Here is a 19,519-nt window from a genome sequence, read left to right as displayed (position 1 = left end):
GTATGGTGGGAGAGAGTACTAGTAGAGACAATTGGAATAGATGTGCATTAAGGGGTTATGGAAACTTAGTATAGTGGAAACTTCCAAACCTGTGAGGGTAACCCTAGTGAGGACTCCTAGTAGTAGAGTATATAGAGCCTGAACCAGCCATCTTCATGTGTTTCATGAGGTCTTATGGTTAGTTGTTGATCTTAGTGACTATACTAATGGTGTTCTGTTCATGAAGTCCTCTCCTGTGCCATTGTATTCAAGGCTACTCCCTACTTCCTCTTCTGCTAGGTTCAGTGTATCTGGTTCTATGATGAGGTCTTTGATCCACTTGGACTTAAGTTATGTGCAAGGTGACAGATATACATCTACTTGCATTCTTCTACAAGTCAACATCTAGTTAGTCCAGCACCATTTGTTGAAGATGCTTTCCTTTGTCCACTGTGTATTTCTGGCTTCTTTATAAAAAAAAAAAATAGGTATCCAAAGGTGTATGGATTTATATCTGTCTGGGTCCTAGATTCCTTTAATCAAGCTGTCTGTTTTTATTCTAACACCACATTTTTTTTTTAAATCATGATACCTCTATAGTAGAGGTTGAAATCAGGGATGATGATCCCTCCAGTTCTTTTATTGTACAGTAGAATTGTTTTAGCTATCCTGGGTTTTTTGTTTATCCATATGAAGTCTCAAAACCTTTGACCTACAATTTGTCCAGCCAATAACACATGTTGTGGTAAAGGTGGTGCAGAAATTAGGGGAGTGGCTAAGCAATATCCAGCCCAGCTTGAGACCCATGCTAGGAGAGGGAGCCCACCCTTTACACTGCTTGGAGGGCCAGGAACCAGAGGCTGGGTGGCCAATGCACCTAGGGTAGAACCAAACAAGACCTGCAAAAAAGAAAGAAAGAAAGAAAGAAAGAAAGAAAGAAAGAAAGAAAGAAAGAAAGAAAGGAAGAAAGGAAGGAAGGAAGGAAGGAACCAACAAGTAAACAAACAAACAAAAGCAAATAAAATGATTCTTAATGATATTCTGTTATACTCATAGACAGGAACCAAACATAATCATCATCAGAGAGGCCTCATCCAGCAACTGATACAGAGACCCACAGCCAAACATTAGGCAGAGCTTAGGGAATCCCATTAGAGAGTGGGAGGAAGGATTGTAAGAGTCAGAGCGTGCAATAACACCCAGAAGAAATAATAACCAGCACAAAATCAACTAACCTGGGCCCAGTGGGGTTCACAGGGACTGAACTGATAATCAGGGTGCCTGCATGGATTTGATATCCCCTCTGCATATATATTATGGGTGTGGTGTGTAGCTTAGTTTTCTAGTGGAACCCCTAAATGTGGCAGTGGGGCTGTCTCTGACTCTTTTACCTAATTTTGGGACCCTTTTCTTCCCATGGGGTTGCCTCACACAGCCATGTTTCTTTGATATTCCTGGGAGGCCTGCCTTTTTTTTTTTAAAGGGAAATGGAGGGGTAATGGATCACTGGACACTGGGAGGAGAAGAGGGAGGAAAAAATTTGGTTGGGATGTGGTACATGAGAGAAACAAATCATACTTTTGAAATTTTTTAGTTTTGTCTATACTTTATTGTAAAAGTATATGGACGTGTTCTATTCTATATGCATATGATATAATATTTTGATATATGTGTATAATGTAAAATGAATAAATTAAGCTAAACAATGTGTATATAGTTATACACACACACGCATATATATGTATGTATCTGATTTGTCAGATTTTTTGTGAGACTTTTGATATTTAATTTCTTAGTAATTTTGAGATATGGTACTTTCCACATATAATCCTGATGTATAATTAATCTTAAAATCCCATCTAGAAGAAATCTATACTCTTTGAGCAGCAACCCAGTTTTTATGTGTCTCCACAATCTCCTATCCATGATGTTACTCTCTATATTTCATGATTTCATTTTTAAACATAAAAGCAACATGAATAGACATGCCTCTCAATTTGCTTTATGGATGAATTGCCTACGTCTCCTTCCATAGACATGCCCAACTCTAACACCATTTCCATGGTCTCCATTTTAGTCATGGGTGTTATTTTAGTCTGTCATCCAACTCTCTCAATACTATTCATTCATTACAATACTAATGTCTTATAATGAATTTGTCCTTGATAATCCAATATTTGTTGTGGTAAGCTCTCTCCAAATCATTTTCAAATGACTAGCAAATTTAAAGGCCTATTCTAATCTAATAAAAGGGATATAACAGCCCTTTCCATAATATTTTTGTTTCTCACATTTCAAAGGGCATATATCCCTAATAAAATACAGATCTATTGCCATAGATCAAAGCATCTAGGTTATGATAAGAGAGAAGTGTATGGTCTCAATAAGATTTTATGTTTAGACATTTGCATAAATTCATACCTAGCTAATCTCATGACTTTCAAAGAATTCTCAAAGGATTGAAACTTGAAATGCATGTGTGCTTGTTTCTGGGCCAGATGAGAAATGAAAACATTCTTAATTATTTCAAGCCCATGTGATGGTGTATAGGGTAATTAACTGTGATATGCATTTTACACCCAATTAGAGGGTATCTTAGCACCAAGATAATTGGAGCCAGCAGCACCTAGGAAGTGCAATCAAACAAGTTTATCATTACATCTTATTGTCCTGTGATCCCATGAACTTTTACAATGCCCAAGGGATGACTGAATGGGAAAATGTTGCTCATTATTGAAACTTTATTAAGGCCTAAAGCCAGATCAAGGATTTCCTGTTTGCTCATAATCTTTTGCTATTTTTACTAATGATTTCTTCACTATTTTGCTAATGATTTATTCACTGCTTTTAGGATGATGACAATCCATTTCCTGTGGTAGCCAGTATGCTGTGACATATTCTTAGCTTTGTTTTCTTTCTTGTTACCTGAGATACTACTGCAGGACTTGGGAGGTTTAACTATGATGCTTGGATTTTCTGACACTCTCAAATACAGATTCTAAGAATTTGGCTAGAGATGTGTGACTATGTGGGTGTTCCATAGCCCTAAACACAGGGGACCCTGTAGAAACACAGGTACTCAGATTGCTGTCCAGGGCCCATTGTCTCTACCCTTTAAGATCTAAAACACACACCCATAAGCATTAGCATTTGAAAAACTTTCACAAAGAGTAAAAATAAAATTACACTAGGGTAATATTCATGGATTATTTATCATATATATATTTGGTTTTTCAAGACAGAGTTTCTCTATGTAGCTTTGAGCCTTTCCTGGAACTCACTCTGTAGCCCAGGCTGGCCTCAGAATGAGAGATCTGCCTGCCTCTGCCTCCCGAGTGCAGGGATTAAAGGCGTGTGCTACCACCCAGCTAAATAATCTTGATAGTAGTAAAGCCATGGTGATGTGTATGAAAGCAAAGAATAGGGGAAGAAAGGAAGGAAGAGGGGGAGGATGAGATGGATAAAGAGAAAGAATGGAGAAATGAAAGAAAAGAATGAATGCTGGGAAGGAAGAGATGGTGGGAGAAGAAGGGATTGAGAAGTGAGAGAGGGAAGGAAGAAGAGGGAAGCAAAGATAGGAGAGAGAGAGAAGACACAGAGAAGGAAGGAGGAGAGGGAGAGAAGGAGGCAGGGAGATCAAAACTAGTCCTCATGGGTAAAATGCTTCCTCATAAATTACAGAAACTGATCCCCTTCATTGCATTTGGACAGAGTTCTCACCTCAATACTTTTACTTCTCAGCCCTAGAGTTTTAGCTTACTGCTGAGTGAAACCCTTCACATCATGTCCAACTTGTAACTTGTGTATCCTTCTCTTTTCTTATCAACGCTTTAGTGAACTACAGTTTCTGTTTTTACAAAGTTGTAAACAAGGACAAGACAAGAGTCATTATTTCATCTGTAAAATGTTCTAAGAAACAGCAGCAACATGCTGAACTAAGCTTGCTTAGATAAATGCTCCCCACTTCATCTCCTTTGGTCTTTTCTGTTCTTGATTTGAGTAGCATGCCAAGAGAATGTCCATATTCTCAGTTGAAGTAAAAATTATGGTACACTCTTCTCCCTCCTGTGAAAAAATAGAGCTCCCCATAGTCATGGGTTTTATATAAGACAGATGCACCAGAGTCTAGAAAATCCTAGCTTTGCTCCTATTGGCAAGTAAGAAGCTTCCAATTCTCCATATTATTGTTTGGGGATGCGGAATCACTTATAATTATGTCCAAATGTTTCCTAGCTCTGTGACTTTAAAATATCCACTTCTGAAGCATACACTGAATCAACAAATAAAATATATTAATGAAATGCTTAAATTAATAGTAAATTTAATGCCTTATCTTTCCCTTTCAAAGTTTTAGATTTTTAAATGTGGAAATCAACTAACTCTTAGAGATGAAAGAGAAAGAAGGAGAAAGTTAGTAGTAACAATATAGTTTATTTTTAAAAGAAAGGACTTCAGTTGTAAAATGAATAGATTATATGTATCAAAAGAAGATATTTATTTACTCATTCCCTTATATATTTTGAGATAACTGTTGCATTACGTTTGGCTTCTGAGAGTCTTTGAACCCGAGAAGAAAGGGACCACTGCTATCAGCTACATTGTTCTGTGAATTATTCAGACAGGAAAGATAAAAAAAAATACCCAAATTTCACAATGAGCCACATTATCTCTTGACTAGAATTTAGATGAAGGGTGTGCTGGGTTTTTCTTTGTTTGCTTGCTTGCTTGTTTTGCTTTTCCACTGAAAGTTTATTGAGTAAAACATGGGAGAGTAGAAATTTCTGAGATGCTACTAAATGATGCCACTGCTTTATCCATGTTCATCCTTGAAAACTTTCAATGTCCTTTATGCTCAGAAATTGAGTAATCAGTACAAAAATGAAATCTTCAAGGTACTTTCATACATTCAGCTAGCATTTTAGTCTAGCTGAATCTATGAAAAGAAGCAAAAACGTTTAAAATTTTGTCCATATTTAAAATCATGTCCACCTCAACAAAGTTGCAAATCTACTTAGAAGGAAGGGGTTTTAGTCAGCACCAGTCAGGAACCATGTTTACACAGGCTCATGTGGCTAGATATTTATGCCCATATTTATAGACATCCCAAAATTTTTTAACAGGTTTATACTATTTCTGTTGTTCTCTCCTTGCTAAACACATGATTAGTACTTAGCAAAACCCCACAGGTAAACCAACATACTCAAGCAAAGTCAACAGTATTTGCTTCCCATCACTAGTGTTACTAGAAGGCTAAAAGTTGTTTTAAAGCATTAACATTTTGTTTTAGGTAGCAAATTATATTTATCAACAAAAGGAATAAGAATAAGGAGAAAAAGAAATAAAAGACAAACGACAGAAAAGATATTGACAGGTTTGGATATTGGGCTTCACATATTTTCATCTGAAGAAATCAAATTGCTATATATTGGCTGTCAAGTGCAAAACTTCTTACTGCTGATGTCAGTTTCTCCATCAGGATCTTGCAACCATGCATTCCTAGGCAGATCCTAGTCAGAGGGAGTTCAAATTCAGTCAACTCTTTAGTGTAGAAACTGCTAAGAGCTTATTGTACACCTCTGCTTCCATTCCCATTTTGGCTGTGTAAACCCTCTGAAAAGTGTGTAGATGAATTTACAACACCTTGGGAAGGTGTTCCTTTGACTATTTCCCCACCACTCTTCTAGTTTCCAACTTTTTTACTTCCTCCATGTGTAAATAGCCTGAGCAGGTTTGCAAACCTCTCACAGTATTTGACCAATATAAACTCGTTTCCATCTCATATCAACAAACTTGCTACAATCTAAAATTCTTCCATCTCTGACATCTCCCCTCCCCTCCTGTGAATGACTCAAGGCACAGACTTAATGATTAGAGGCTCCCAGGATGCCATTTTCAGAAGCAGATGGGCTAATAAATGTGCATAATATCTCAGAATCTAAATAGAGAGACAGGCTTAATTTTAGAACTCATTTTGTGATCCAAGAAAATACAAGATTTTAAGCATGACTCTGTGAAAAGCATTTAGACTTTAATCCTTTCACTCCCTCTCTCTCTTTCTCCCTCTCTTCTCTGTGTGTATGTGTGTGCATGTACCCTTGAGCATATATATGATTAATGGGGCATCATCAGCAATAGGATATTCGAGAATAAAATGTGGGGAAAGTGCTGAAATCTCAAATACTTATCTGAGTAATTTCAGTTGTTAAACACAAATAGGAAAACATTTGGAAACACTGTATGATAGGTAACTTCCCAGGATTTTAATTTTTGATGATGCATAGATTAAATATGAAATGTTATGACATTTGCAGACTTGCTACTCAGAATGTTTGTGCTCACAAGGCAAGAGTCTCACCATTGCTGCAGTTTGATATACAGCTGTTTAAACACAGGAGGCCCAGGCAAATGACCCAAAGGAACATTTGCACTTGAGCTCAATTCTCAAAGGTTAAAAGTTTCATTTTTAAAATAGTAGCAAAGAACAGCAGGAGTATTTCCTCAACAAAAGAAGTTGGGAAAAAGAATTATGTCGAACTGACTGAACACAGGCATCTACAAGGTCTGAATGCATTTCTTCTCTGAAATGAGATCCTCTAACACGCCCACTGGATTCCAGCAGGTGCTTAACTTGAAGAGGTGAAAAATAACTTCGCCCTGTCACACAACCACTGAGTCTCTTCGATTTTCACTATCAAGGAAAATATCCACACTATAATCGAGGTCCATATAGTTCACTTAAACTGATTCTGTTACACAGTTAACTTGGGACTCTGTAAACAATACCTTTAGAATACTATTACATCATTAGGCTGAAAGGATATATGCAATATGTTCTGTTCTGAGGCTCCTGTTTCTGTTTTGTTGTTCGTTGTTGCCTAAAGATTGAGAGTGAGCAAGCCAGTATCTTCCCCTGAGTCTCAGCTTCACATATTCCTGTTACCACACATGGGTTACAATGTACTCTTTGCTATGCTTAGGGACCTAAACAAACTCTATGAGGACACCCAAGGGAGCATTCTGTTGTTCCTTAACTACAGAATACCTAAAACTCTGAATCTTGATAGTTGATAGAATCTTAATCACTGCTTGTCATTACTCTTTTCTCCTCTTAAATATTTCCATAGCGTGTTCTGCTGTTGTCATGGGTAGCCATCCCAGCATTGGCCTGTAAGTTCCAACCCCCATTGAGGCTTCGGTAATGGTCACGCCCACAAGGCTGGGAGGAGGGAGGAGGCTGAAGACCTAGGATCAAGAGGAGAGGTTGCTCTTGGTTCTGGGACCCTGGACGCTGGAGGTAGACTCAGCAGAGATCTCCAGAGAACACCGCCAGACTGTGCCATATCTTTGCCAGACCCTACAACCTATCCCTTCATTTGTAAGTTACCCCACAAAATAAACCTCCCTTTTAACTACGTGGAGTGGCCTTAATAATTTCACCAATATGCCATTGTTAATAGTATGTTTTGTATTGCATTCAAAGTCTTAGATGTGTGTTCTATGACCACATACTTACCTTGCTAATTCTGATATAAAAGGAATACATGAACAGTGGTATTCTATTCCTTAAAATGAAATATTTTCCTGAAAGAGATAGAAATGGCAATGACTCAAATGGTACAATCAGGCATATCATAGGAGGTTGTCAATCATAATCTCAGACTGTCAGGTTAGGACACCTACTGTTGGTAGAAATGTACACCGGTGTGGCTACTTCCATATGAAAATGCAACACAAACCCTCCAGTAGACTTTAACTGTCACACAGCTTGTCTACCTTCAGCAGAATACACTTAGGACACAATCAAAATTATGGAGAACCATTGCTCTATAGTGAGGAAAGGATAATAATAAAGTACTTGGTAATACTAGAAACTGATGTTACTAAGAGGTTGTTATTAACTGTGAAAAGCACCCTGCATGTCTTTTTATACCATGGCTTTTCCCAAAAGCCCCTGAAGTCAGTATCATTTGTATAGAGATAAGGAGATAGGAGGAACTGAGCGGGTTAAAATATCAAGTTTAAACAAACACAGCAGAACAATTAAGGAATTAGAAAGACAAGACTGGAATATTTGCACAGGGTACAAACTGCACTAGGGAACACTGGGTTGCCTCCATAGGTCAAACTCTTAACTACCTTGAAACTGCCACTTGAAGTGTACAAGTGTTTTCACTGCCACATTTATTCAAGTGCCTCACTGCACCACTGTGTTTAAATACTACCATAGAGCGCTTAGAAATAATTGACTTCTATGTGATAGGAGGACCTTCTAGGAAGAGCAGAGGATACAAAAATGTAATACTAGTGTGCTATTTCCTGACACACAGAAAGGTATTTTCTGTTCCCTTTGGGTTTGTAGAGAACTCTGTGTAGTTCTTCCAATTGAAACAAAGTGATATTTTTCTCCCTCTGAGATGGGACATTTATTTGTCATTGGAGATCCTTCAAATCATCCTAACTGGCAACAGCTAACTGCATTTTTTTCAGATTGTGGCTGCTTTCTTGCCCTGTTCTCATCATGAAGGTAACAGTGATACTGAACAGAACCCATATCAGTGCATATACAGAAGAAATAAGCTTTCTTCATCCATACAACTACGGTTTATGACCAGAATTCTGACAAATCCCTTAGGATACTCTGGGTTCTGGTATATATATATATATATATATATATATATATATATATGTGTGTGTATATATATATATACATATATATATACATATGCATATATATATATGTATATGTATATAAATATCTGGTTGTTGATGGTTGGTTTTGGTGTTCTGGTAAAATGAGATGGTATACTGTATATGCACAATGTTTAGAATGTATATCACTTCTCTGTAAAGCATATTCTAGACTAGCCAAACTTAGAGGTAACTCTGGATAATTTTACAGTTTGTGAGCTTTCCCCCATACCTTCTGGCATGCCTATTGTTGATCTTGTTCAGCTCATTCCTAGGCAGAGTACTTTCCTTTTATAAATAAGTAAGCCACAGTACCCAGAAAGACAGGATCTGGTAAAAAGTTCAGAACATAGTGATGGATGGTATTATAAACATATGACAAGTATGGCACAAACATGTGACAGCTCTGTCAGGATAGCTTAATATCAATCAAATTATAGTTACTATACTCTGGAGATAACACATAAAAATAACATGTAAGGGTTTTCTTCATATTAATTAGCTGTAGGAAAGGATTTTACATTTCATCTATAATGATGAACATATGAAGGCTATATCATGGTCCCTTTTATACCTGGGAAATAATTGAACTTTAAGGAAAACAGTTGATCCTTATAAAAAGCACACCACCTAAAATGTTTCTCCATTCTGAAATTCAGAGATTATTAGAGTAATTAAAGCTTATCTTAAAGAGAAAATATAATTAAACTCAACTCAACAAAGGTCTTGTAATTCCTAGTGTGAATTTCATCCTTTTGCCTAATACCAGAAACTCTGTAGTAGAAAAATGGACAAAATCTCCCTTCTCATATATGAGGGTTATTGATACTTGCTTATGGAGTGACTGGAATATAACTCTGAAGTTACATATGCAAAATGCCCAACCATTAAAGATTAGAGATGCTAATGAGATCATTTTATTTATTTCTTATAATGATCTAATTAGATCCTTCCATGAAATTAAAAAAATAAAACATGTGTCCCTGGTCTGTGTATTTATTCCTCCTCTCCTTCGTCTTTGTGTGTGTGTGTATGTATTTATTTTTTATTTAAAATTATATTTCATGAAGTATATTTTGATCATCCATTTCTTCTCCCATGTCTCCCAGACCCTCCCTACCTCCCCAACTCCCTGCCTACCAAACTTTGTGTTCTCTCTTTGTGTCCGCTCTCACAAAGACAGGCATATTTTTGTATTTCTTATAAATTTATCACTAGTGATAAATCTCTTCTGTTAATAAAGTCTTGAAATTTTGATTCCATATGAAAAAAATCTTTCTTGGCTTACTGTTTTAAAACTGGCGCACTTATTTCTGAAAATTTAAGATGAATAGTCAAAGTCAGTGGGGTTTTAAGAAGAATGATTTCAAACTTGTCTGTTTGTATGTGTTGGGAGTATGTAATATATAAAGAGCTTCTCTTTCAAACATGCATTCCAAAATTTCTCTTAAATAAAATGTGCATTAATACCTGGATAGTAAAATTACCCTGGCTCAATGTTCCCCCTGAGCTGTCAAGAGACTCAAATTCTGTCATCAAGTGGATGATAAAGTTGGTTTTGTAGTCCAAAGAGAGTTTAAGTTTTCACACCATTCTTTATTATTAATTTCCCATGTTTTATCCTAGTGAGAATTATCTTATTGACTATTCATTTCACTGTTTACCACTTGTGAAATATGTATTAGTGAGAGGAATTATGAGGAAATAAATAAATTATAGTAATCTACTCTATTTTACCAGTTTTATCTGTATGGTGGTCTCTAACATCTGTGTGAGCTTTCAAAATACTTTGTGTCATCATGTGGTTTAACATCTCTGCACCCCCAGGAATCTTAGTGTCTAGTAAACTTTTAGTGCCCATTCACTGTGGGAAATAAATATAGGCTCAGACAACAGTAAGCTGGAGACAAAAATTTAATTCCTATGATGCCACCATCTCTTTCAGTGAGACAAAGAAAAGACAGTGCAGATTTATTAGTAATTGATTTAAAATGACCCGGGGTCAGCTCTGTAGAAGAGATATAGTTCACAAGTAGAAAAAAAAATGAAAGAAAGTATCTCAGGTTAGGATTTATAGATGGACTCTTTGTAACTGGGAAAGAAAAAGGGGCTATCACAAATGGAATCACCAGCTGTTTCATGTCTCGTGTGCAGATCAATAATTCAGGTAAACATTAACTCACAGCAAATCCTGTTTCTCGCCACCTTGGCTTCTGTGGGTCTTCAAAGTCTTTCTCTAGGAGAGAGAGAGAGAGCAAACTGTTTTAATCAGTGCTTTTAACAGAGCAGAAACAATGACTGCAGCCTAATGTGCCTTCAGCAGGCAGACACCTGTACCCTGCCTTCCTGGCCTGCCCTCTCTGGAGAATTACAGACAGCTCAAGGCTACCTTTCAATTCCTCTGAAACGCCATGTCTGGGCAATGTGGCACAGCATATGCCTTAGTTATATGGAAGTAGTGAAGAAGTCACTTACAGTAACTTACATAGATTAGTACTTTATTTTAAAATCAAACTAAGTCTTAACAATGATGGTAAAAGTATAAATGAATTCATTCATTCATTAAAATAAAACTTCATTGCCTATCTGCTCATATTTCCCAAATAAGAATGATTTTTGGAGTTCGTGTATAAGCAACACCAAATACGCTGTGGTATCATCTAGAATGTCCTGGTTCCTGTTGGCACCTACTGTGACTGCTAACAAGCAACTACTTACCATGCTAGCACACATTTTAGTATAATGAGCTGTCCTTTGAACATATCACAATTTACCCAAATTCAAATTGTGATGCCAGATGCAATAGGGATTTGATAAAAACAGCTCCTTAAAACTGGCATTTGCAGTACTGCTCATCATGAAGTGGAAACAGGAACTTATCTTCGCACTGAGGAGACACACTTTATTTTCATTCCCTTCCTCTCCCCCTCATTCCCCAACCTCCATCAAAGCTAGTGAACCATGCCCATTTAACTTCATGTAAACTCTGCTCTTTAAAAGTAATGGTTTTGCTGAAACTGATTTTGCTCCTGGTAATAGTGTGCCTTTCTTATGTTATGATTGCCGTAACAGAAGGGTATGTAAAATTTGGTTCTGTCTTGTCATTAAAAAGCAAAAGATTGCTACTTCTTTTGATCCATCTGTAGTTTGATTTGTTTTTCCTTGGCACTTCTGTTTAACTAATGTTGACGACCTCCACATTTCTCAAATCTTCTCCCAATTGCTTCTTTATCTTCAGCATTCTTGAGTGTGGATGGATCTCAAATGAACCATCTGATGTCATAAGCCATGAATGTTAGCTAAGGGATAGTGTTGCTATTTCTAATGTAATTAAGTATGTCACAAAAGAAGGAATGGAGGGAGGGAGAGAAGGAGAGTGGAAGGAATGGAGAAGAAGAGAGAGAGGAAAGAGAGAGGGAGAGAGAGAATATTAAAAAACAAATTCAGAAAGAAAGAGAAAAGTATAAGACTTATTTAGCCCTTTTCCATGAAGACTCATTATGGTTCCACACCTCCTAAAGGGTATGTTGAGAGCTTTTAAAAACAACCATTGTCACGTTTATATATTGACATTGAGGTGTAATTTAACTTCCATAAAATTCACACATTGTAAGCATACAATTCAACAACTCCAGTGCGTTTATTGAGTGTGTAACCATATTACAAGCCAGCTTTCATGGATTTTCCTTCCTTCATTCATTCTATCTCTTTCTTTCTTTTTCCTTAATTTCTTCCTTCCTTTCTTTTTTTATTATTTTTTTTTTTATTTTTGAGACAGTCTCATCTGTTCCTGGCTGTCCTGAAACTTGTTATATAGACTAGGCTAACCTGTAACTCACAGATATCTGCCTGCTTCTGCTTCCAAAGCACTGAGATTAAAAGCATGCCAATTATTTTCCTTTATTAATTGTGTGTGTGTGTGTGTGTGTGTGTGTGTGTGTGTGCGCGCGCGCGCGCGCACGCACGCCAGAGGTTATTGTCTTGTTTCTTCCTCAATGGCTGTCCATTGAGAAAGGATCTTCCATTGAGTCTAGAGATCATTGATTTGGTGGAGCTGATTAGCTAAACATCTCTACCTCACTCTAGCATTGGAACTATAGATGTGCCTGATTTTTTTCTGTGGGTTCTGGTCATCAGCTTGCACAATAGGCATTTTACTGATTGAAACATATTGCATTGTTTTTTAAGCATGGAACACTCAAGGCAGACATTGTCAGTCTCTATGATCAGTAACAAAACTATTTGTCCATTGGCAAGGCTGTGCCAGTGCAATTCTCTGAGTGGCAGAGAGAGTGTTGGATGTGACACCTTCTGGTGCTCAGGCAGCATTCCATCTTCATGTTTACTTGAAAGAGATAGCCCCTTTTGTAACAATTTCCTGAGGAAGACAGTGAGGATAGCTAATGAATGGAAAGATGGGGTTTCCACCGTCAATTTGTGTAGATAAACCACAGACAGCTTTTTCGATTAAGAAGCAAGGATTTGCCCATCCATGGCAGGGTGTGGTGAAGGGTACTCCACAAATTCTCCAGTCTATTGCCGATCTGTTGTTTTAAACTTTCTTCCTCTTGATTAGGTTCTGACATGAAAATGTTTATAAAGCAGTATGACAGGAAATTTAATCAAATGAGTGTCTTAAGCCACTTGAAAAATATTCTAGAGATTGAGGAGATAAGTATGTGAGTAAGAGTATTTTGTTCAAGTATAAGAACTGAATTCAAACCCATGGGATCCACATAAAAAGCAAAACTTGATCTCACATGCCTCTATGCTCAGTGTTGTGGGAGGGAGAGATAGCTTGGCCTGGGTTTCATGGCTATCAGCATATTCCCAGGTTTAGTAAGAGAATCAGTCATATTGGAATAAGGCGGAGAATAATTACAACAGGAAACAGCTCCCACATGTGCACACACCACCTGTACAAACCACACATTTAAACTACACATCCACACAAACATAAATACCATGCTTCTATTTACTAACTTAATATATAGTGTGTTAGTGGTAAGGGAGAACTGGTCCATTTCAACCTACAGTTCAAGAGTGCAGCCCAGGATGGTGGGGAAGTTACAGCAGCAGAATTTAGCGTCATCCAATCATATTATATCTGCAGTCAGGAAGACAAGAAGGCCTGTTAGTGCTCAGCTTGCTTTCTTACTCTTTCTCAGTCCATGAGGCAACAATTGGAATGGTACTGTCTACAGCTAAAGTTGGCCTTTGCATGTGGTTGGTTGTTTTTGCTCTTTTGTTCTTTGGTAGGGGGGGGGGGTGGGGGGGTGGGGAGCACTCACCTCCCAGATAAATCATACATGGAGTCTTATTCTTTTTTATAAATGCCCAGCCTTAACTTGGCTTGTTTCTTGCCTGCTTTCCTTAACTTTAAATTACCCCCCCCCATCTACCTTTTACCTCTGGGCTTTTATCTTTCTCTATTCCTGTGTACCTTTCTTTGTTTCATAACCCAGTGGCTGTGTGGCTGTGTGGCTGGCCCCTAGCCTCCACCTCTACTTGTTCTCTTGCTCTTTCTTCTCTCTCAAATTTCTCCTTCTACTTATTCTCTCTGGCTGTCAGCCCTGCCTATCCTTTCTTCTGCCTCACTATTGGCTATTCAGCTCTTTATTAGACCATCAGGTATTTTAGACAGCCACAGTAACATAGCTTCACACAGTTAAATAAATGCAACACAAAAGAATGCAACACATCTTTGCATCATTAAACAAATGATCCAAAGCATAAACAAGAATCTACAACATTTGTACCCAATTCACTAATTCTAGATAATCTCTTAGTGTTACGTCCAGAGGCCTATCTCCTATGTAACTTTAGATCTTGATAAGTTGAAAATATGAAGTATGATACCTAGGTTCTGGTACTCTAGTTGTGATACGAGATATGACACCAAAAATGTTCAGATTCAGCCTCTGCCCATGGCTGTTTTGATTCTCAAAAAAGATATCCAAGCATGGGAGTGACTGAGATGAAATGATACAGGTGATTATGAGATGGGTACATGGGGTCATAAGGAGATCTCAGCTAATGTAGGTGTCCATGTAATCATCTCTTCAATGTAGATGTTTCCATTAGAAACTAAAGTAAAAGAGTTTGAGAAGCTAAGGAATCAAAAGTGAAGGGACATCTATGCTTTGTGAAAAGTGAGTAGCTATGTGAAGGTTAGAGACTCCTTAGGGCATGCCAGCATCTCCACATATATGAACAGCAGATGCAAGAGATAAGAGACCATTATCTAGAAAAATCATGAAGTATCTTCCACATTGAGGTCAAAATTTTGGATCCTCTTATGACTTCGAGAAATATAGATTCTTTTCTATTCTAAGTCTAAGATGATAATTTAAACTTGGATACAAGTGCTTTGAGTGAGGGATTAATGCTATAGCTAACAACTATCAAACCTTATCGATGTAACTGCCTTTCCAAGTACCTTATAATTATTTATTAATTTAGCCTCTGTACTGACTCCAGAGGTGGTTAAATATTGCTTTCCTCTTATGGTGAACGATAAAATTGGGGCACAGGAATCCTGCTATAAGATTTGATGTCTGCTGATGGAGGGAAACATAAGTTTTCTTTGGAGATGTGGCCACTGGTAGGCCAATAACCCATTGGATGATCCCCAAACTATTAATCACGTACATATGGGCAGAACTAAGTGGGCTTAGTGAGATACATAAAAAAGGAGAGGAGAACATGAAGCTGGGGGAAGCACATATAGGAAAGCACACAGGAAGAGCTGAAAGGGGTGGAGTTGGTAAGTTGATGTGATCAAAATCCACTGTATATACATATGGAATTTTCAAAGAATAAAACACTGTTAATTTTTAAAAGATACCATGCCATGAGACATATGGAACTGGAGTTTGGGCCCACATAATCTGTTTCTGAAGTGTTTGCTCATAGTCATCCTAGAATTCACTATGTCATCCTGTTCTCAAGATAGGAAGTTTCACTTAAGATATCACCCTCATGGAAATATGTCCATATGAACTGTAAAAGTTAGAGACTTACCACCCATGCTTCATCATCATACTTACAAATCCTATAATAAATTCACCACACAGAGAATGGTTTTGACTCTTATGAATATGTCACTGTAATTCATTGCAAATCCACTTTGAAATTTTGTTTTTCACGTGAGAAACAAGGGTGATAATTTCTTGTTATTAAGCAAAATGATTTGATAGGAAGTGGCACATGCATAGTCTCACTGTGACATGTAACAGTGAACCTGGCATCGGAAAGTCATTCACGTGTGACGCTCCCAAGGGAGGATGATTGAATTTGCAGTGGGATTGTTTGTAATGAAATGGAAGACAGAAGGCATTTTATCTCCTTGAACCTACCTTTAGCTTCAAGACTGTTATGTAAATTCATTATATATTTGTTCATTGCATAAATGTGTTGTGAAATAATCTATTCTGAGTATTACTAGGGCACAATGGTGAACACTAGATGTCCCTCAGAACACTTTAAGTTTTATAGAAGAGTTAGCCACCGTATAAACACAGATTAGAGCAATATGTTAAACTTAATGGTGAAATGCTTAGAATTAAATATTACACCGACTTAAGGAGACTCTACCTAAGCTAGAGATTCTATAGAAGGAGATCCAGGACAGACAGGCACCAAAACTACGTAGAGAAACCTAGTCTCAAAAAAAGAAGAGAGAGATTTATGGGAAAATTTTACAGTAAAGGTGTCATCTATAGATATTTTCAGAACAATATTAGTATAATTTTACTAAGCAAAAGCATGAAACTCTAATCTTTCCCTCTGCAATGATACATTAACCATATAAATTATAAAACTATCATAATTTCTTCTTAATTTTTCCAATTGGGAAAAAGTATTTATCCAGACTTCTCCAGAGGAACAGACCAAATAGAGTGAATATACATTAAAGGGGATTCATTATGGCTTACATATTAAAGATTGAGGAGTTCAACAACAGCTGTCTCACACCGGATAGATGGAGACTTCAGGAGCTGCTCAGTCAGTCTATAAGCACTTCCAGTTCAGTGCCAAAAGCCTGGAAGATCCTTGAAGAGCTGCTAGTCTTCAGTCTGCTCTGGCACACTGAAAAAAACTTAAGTCTATTATGGAAAAAAAAAATGGAGTAATGCCGCAAGAGTACAGATAAACATGTTTGCCGGAGTGAAAGCAAGCAGGCAAGTTTTCCAACTTCTGTCTCTTCCTTTTCCCTGCACTATCACCAGAAGGTCCTGCTCATGTTTAGGGTGTGTTTTCCCAAGTCAAATAATTGGATCAAGAAAAATTCCTCATGGGAGTTCCAAGTGGATTATTTTTACTTTGTTCCAGATCTGGTCAAGTTAACACTCAAGATAAACCATTCTGGCCACATTAACCAGCTCCATTACCTTGACCCCAGTAAAAGTGATCAGATTCAGTATGTAACTGCAGAAGTCTATGTGATCCTTCAACAAAACTGCTTGGCCACTACCATTCCATGAATATTGCTGTCCATTTCTTACCAGTACCCATTGCAAAGTCATTTTGACCACTGAATGAATGGGTATGGAAAATACAACACAAACTCAATGAAAAAAATTTCCCAAATTATCCTTTAAAAAGCCATTGCTGGACATATGATGGAAAGATATTTCTTTTTAAAGCTAGAATTATTCCATCCAACCATTCCTTTGGAGAGTTTATACCCAATGAAGGATCCTAAAACAGCACATGTATTTAGTTTGTTATAAGAAATACTTTTCAGAAGCACATGCAAAGAATTAGAACAGAGATTAAATCCTATCATCTCATTTTAGGAATTATGGGGTTTCTGGCATTGAGTAGTATATCAAAAAACAATATTATGTTCATAAAAATGCACACTTACCTACAAGTGGCTTCTTCCCATATGAACATGAAGTATTTTTCCCAAGTTCTCATTTCTCTGTTTATTCCCCAGAGGTCATTCTTCTTAAGGCCAAGTATTTTTTAGCCATCTCCTGAAATTTTATGGCAGCATCTTCATGATTCTCCTGAAATACCAAGTATACTTAGTTTCTGCATTGAGTTTATACCTGGAATTTCAAATTATCCTTCTTTAGCCCATCTTTTTTTTTTTTATTAAATTGTTTTCATTTATTTTACAAACTCACCATAGTTCCCTCTTCCTCCTCTCCTCAGCTTTCCTTCTCCCACCGCTCATCTCTACCCCTCGCCAGTCCACTCCTCTGCCATCTTCTTTCCAAAAGGGGCAAGCCTCCCATGGGAGTCAACAAAGCATGACATGTCAAGTTGAGGCAGGGCCTAGATCCTCCCGCTGCATCAAGGCTGAGCAAGAAAACCCAGCATAGGGAATAGGTTCCCAAAAGCCAGCTCAAGTGTCAGAGACAGGTCCTGATCACACTGCTAGGAGCCCCCCCAAAAGATCAAGCCACACGACTGTCACACACATCCAGAGGGGCTAGGCTGGTTCCATGCAGGCTCCCTAGCTATTGCTCCAGAGTTTGTGAGCTCCCATGAGCTCACTTTAGCTGTCTCTGTGGGTACCCTTGTCATGACCTTTACCCCCCTGGCTTGTATAATCCCTCCTCCCCCTCTTTAACAGGACTCCTGGAGCTTAGTCAAGTGATTACATCTGCTTCCATCAGTTACTGGATGAAGGGTCTCTGATGACAATTAGGATAGTCAGCAATCTGATTACAGGAGGTCAGTTCAGGCACCATCTCCACTGTTGCTAGGAGTCTTAGCTAGGGTCATCCTTGTAGATTCCTGGGAGTTTCCCTGATACCCAGTTTCTCCCTAACCCCCAAATGGTCCCCTCTATCAAGACATCTCTTTCAATACTCTTCCCCTCCATCTGGCCCCCAACCCACTCAACCTGATCCCTCATGTTCTGATCCCTCCCTTTCTCCTGTCCCCAGTTTACCCAGGAGATATCTTCTGTTTCCTTTTCCCAGGGATATTCATGCTACCCTCTTTGGGCCCTCCTTGATACCTAGCCTCTCTTGGTCTGTGGATTGGAGCCTAGTTGTCCTTTACTTTACAGCTATTATCCATTTGTAAGTGAGTACATGCCATGTTAATCTTCCCAGGTCTGGGTTATCTCACTCAGGATGATTTTTTCTAGTTCCATCATTTTGCCTGAAAATTTCATAATGTTTTTGCTTTTTTACCAATGAGTAATACACCATTGTGTAAATGTGTCAGAATTTCTTTATCCATTCTTTGGTTGAGGGGGATCTAGGTTGTTTCCAGATTCTCGTTTTTCTGAACAATGCTGCTATGAACATAGCTGAGCAAGTGTCCTTGTGGTATGATGGGTTACCCCTTAGGTATATGCCCAAGATTGGTATAGCTGGGTCTTGAGGTAGATTAATTACCAATTTTCTGAGAAACTACATACTGATTTCCAAAGTGGCTGTAAAAGTTGGCACTCCCACCAGCAGTGGAAGAGTGTTCCTCTTACTTCACATCCTCTCCAACTTAAGCTGTCTTCAGTGTTTTTTATCTTAGCCATTCTGACAGGTATAAGTTGGTATCTCAGAGTCATTTTGATTTGCATTTCCCTGATGTATAGTCTTATGTTTCATTGAAACTGAACTTTTATCTCAGCTCCCTCAGAAGAGTTCATCTGTATCCATTTTCACATAGCTTCTAGATGCTTTCCTGGGTCCACATGCTCTACTGTGGGTGCAATATTAGATGTTTCATCCACATTTTGGAGGTCAATGTGGGAATGATGTGGAGACCCAATAATCTCCAACTCCTGGGCACTGAGCAACAAATTTGTTCTAATAGTGCATCGTGACCTGGTTGGCTTTTATTCTGCTTTATTTCAATGTGTCACTCTGATTAGGATTGAAGTCAC

The sequence above is a fragment of the Onychomys torridus genome, chromosome 14 (assembly GCF_903995425.1).
Source record: "Onychomys torridus chromosome 14, mOncTor1.1, whole genome shotgun sequence".
NCBI lineage: Eukaryota > Metazoa > Chordata > Mammalia > Rodentia > Cricetidae > Onychomys > Onychomys torridus.
This window is presented reverse-complemented; position numbering follows the sequence as displayed.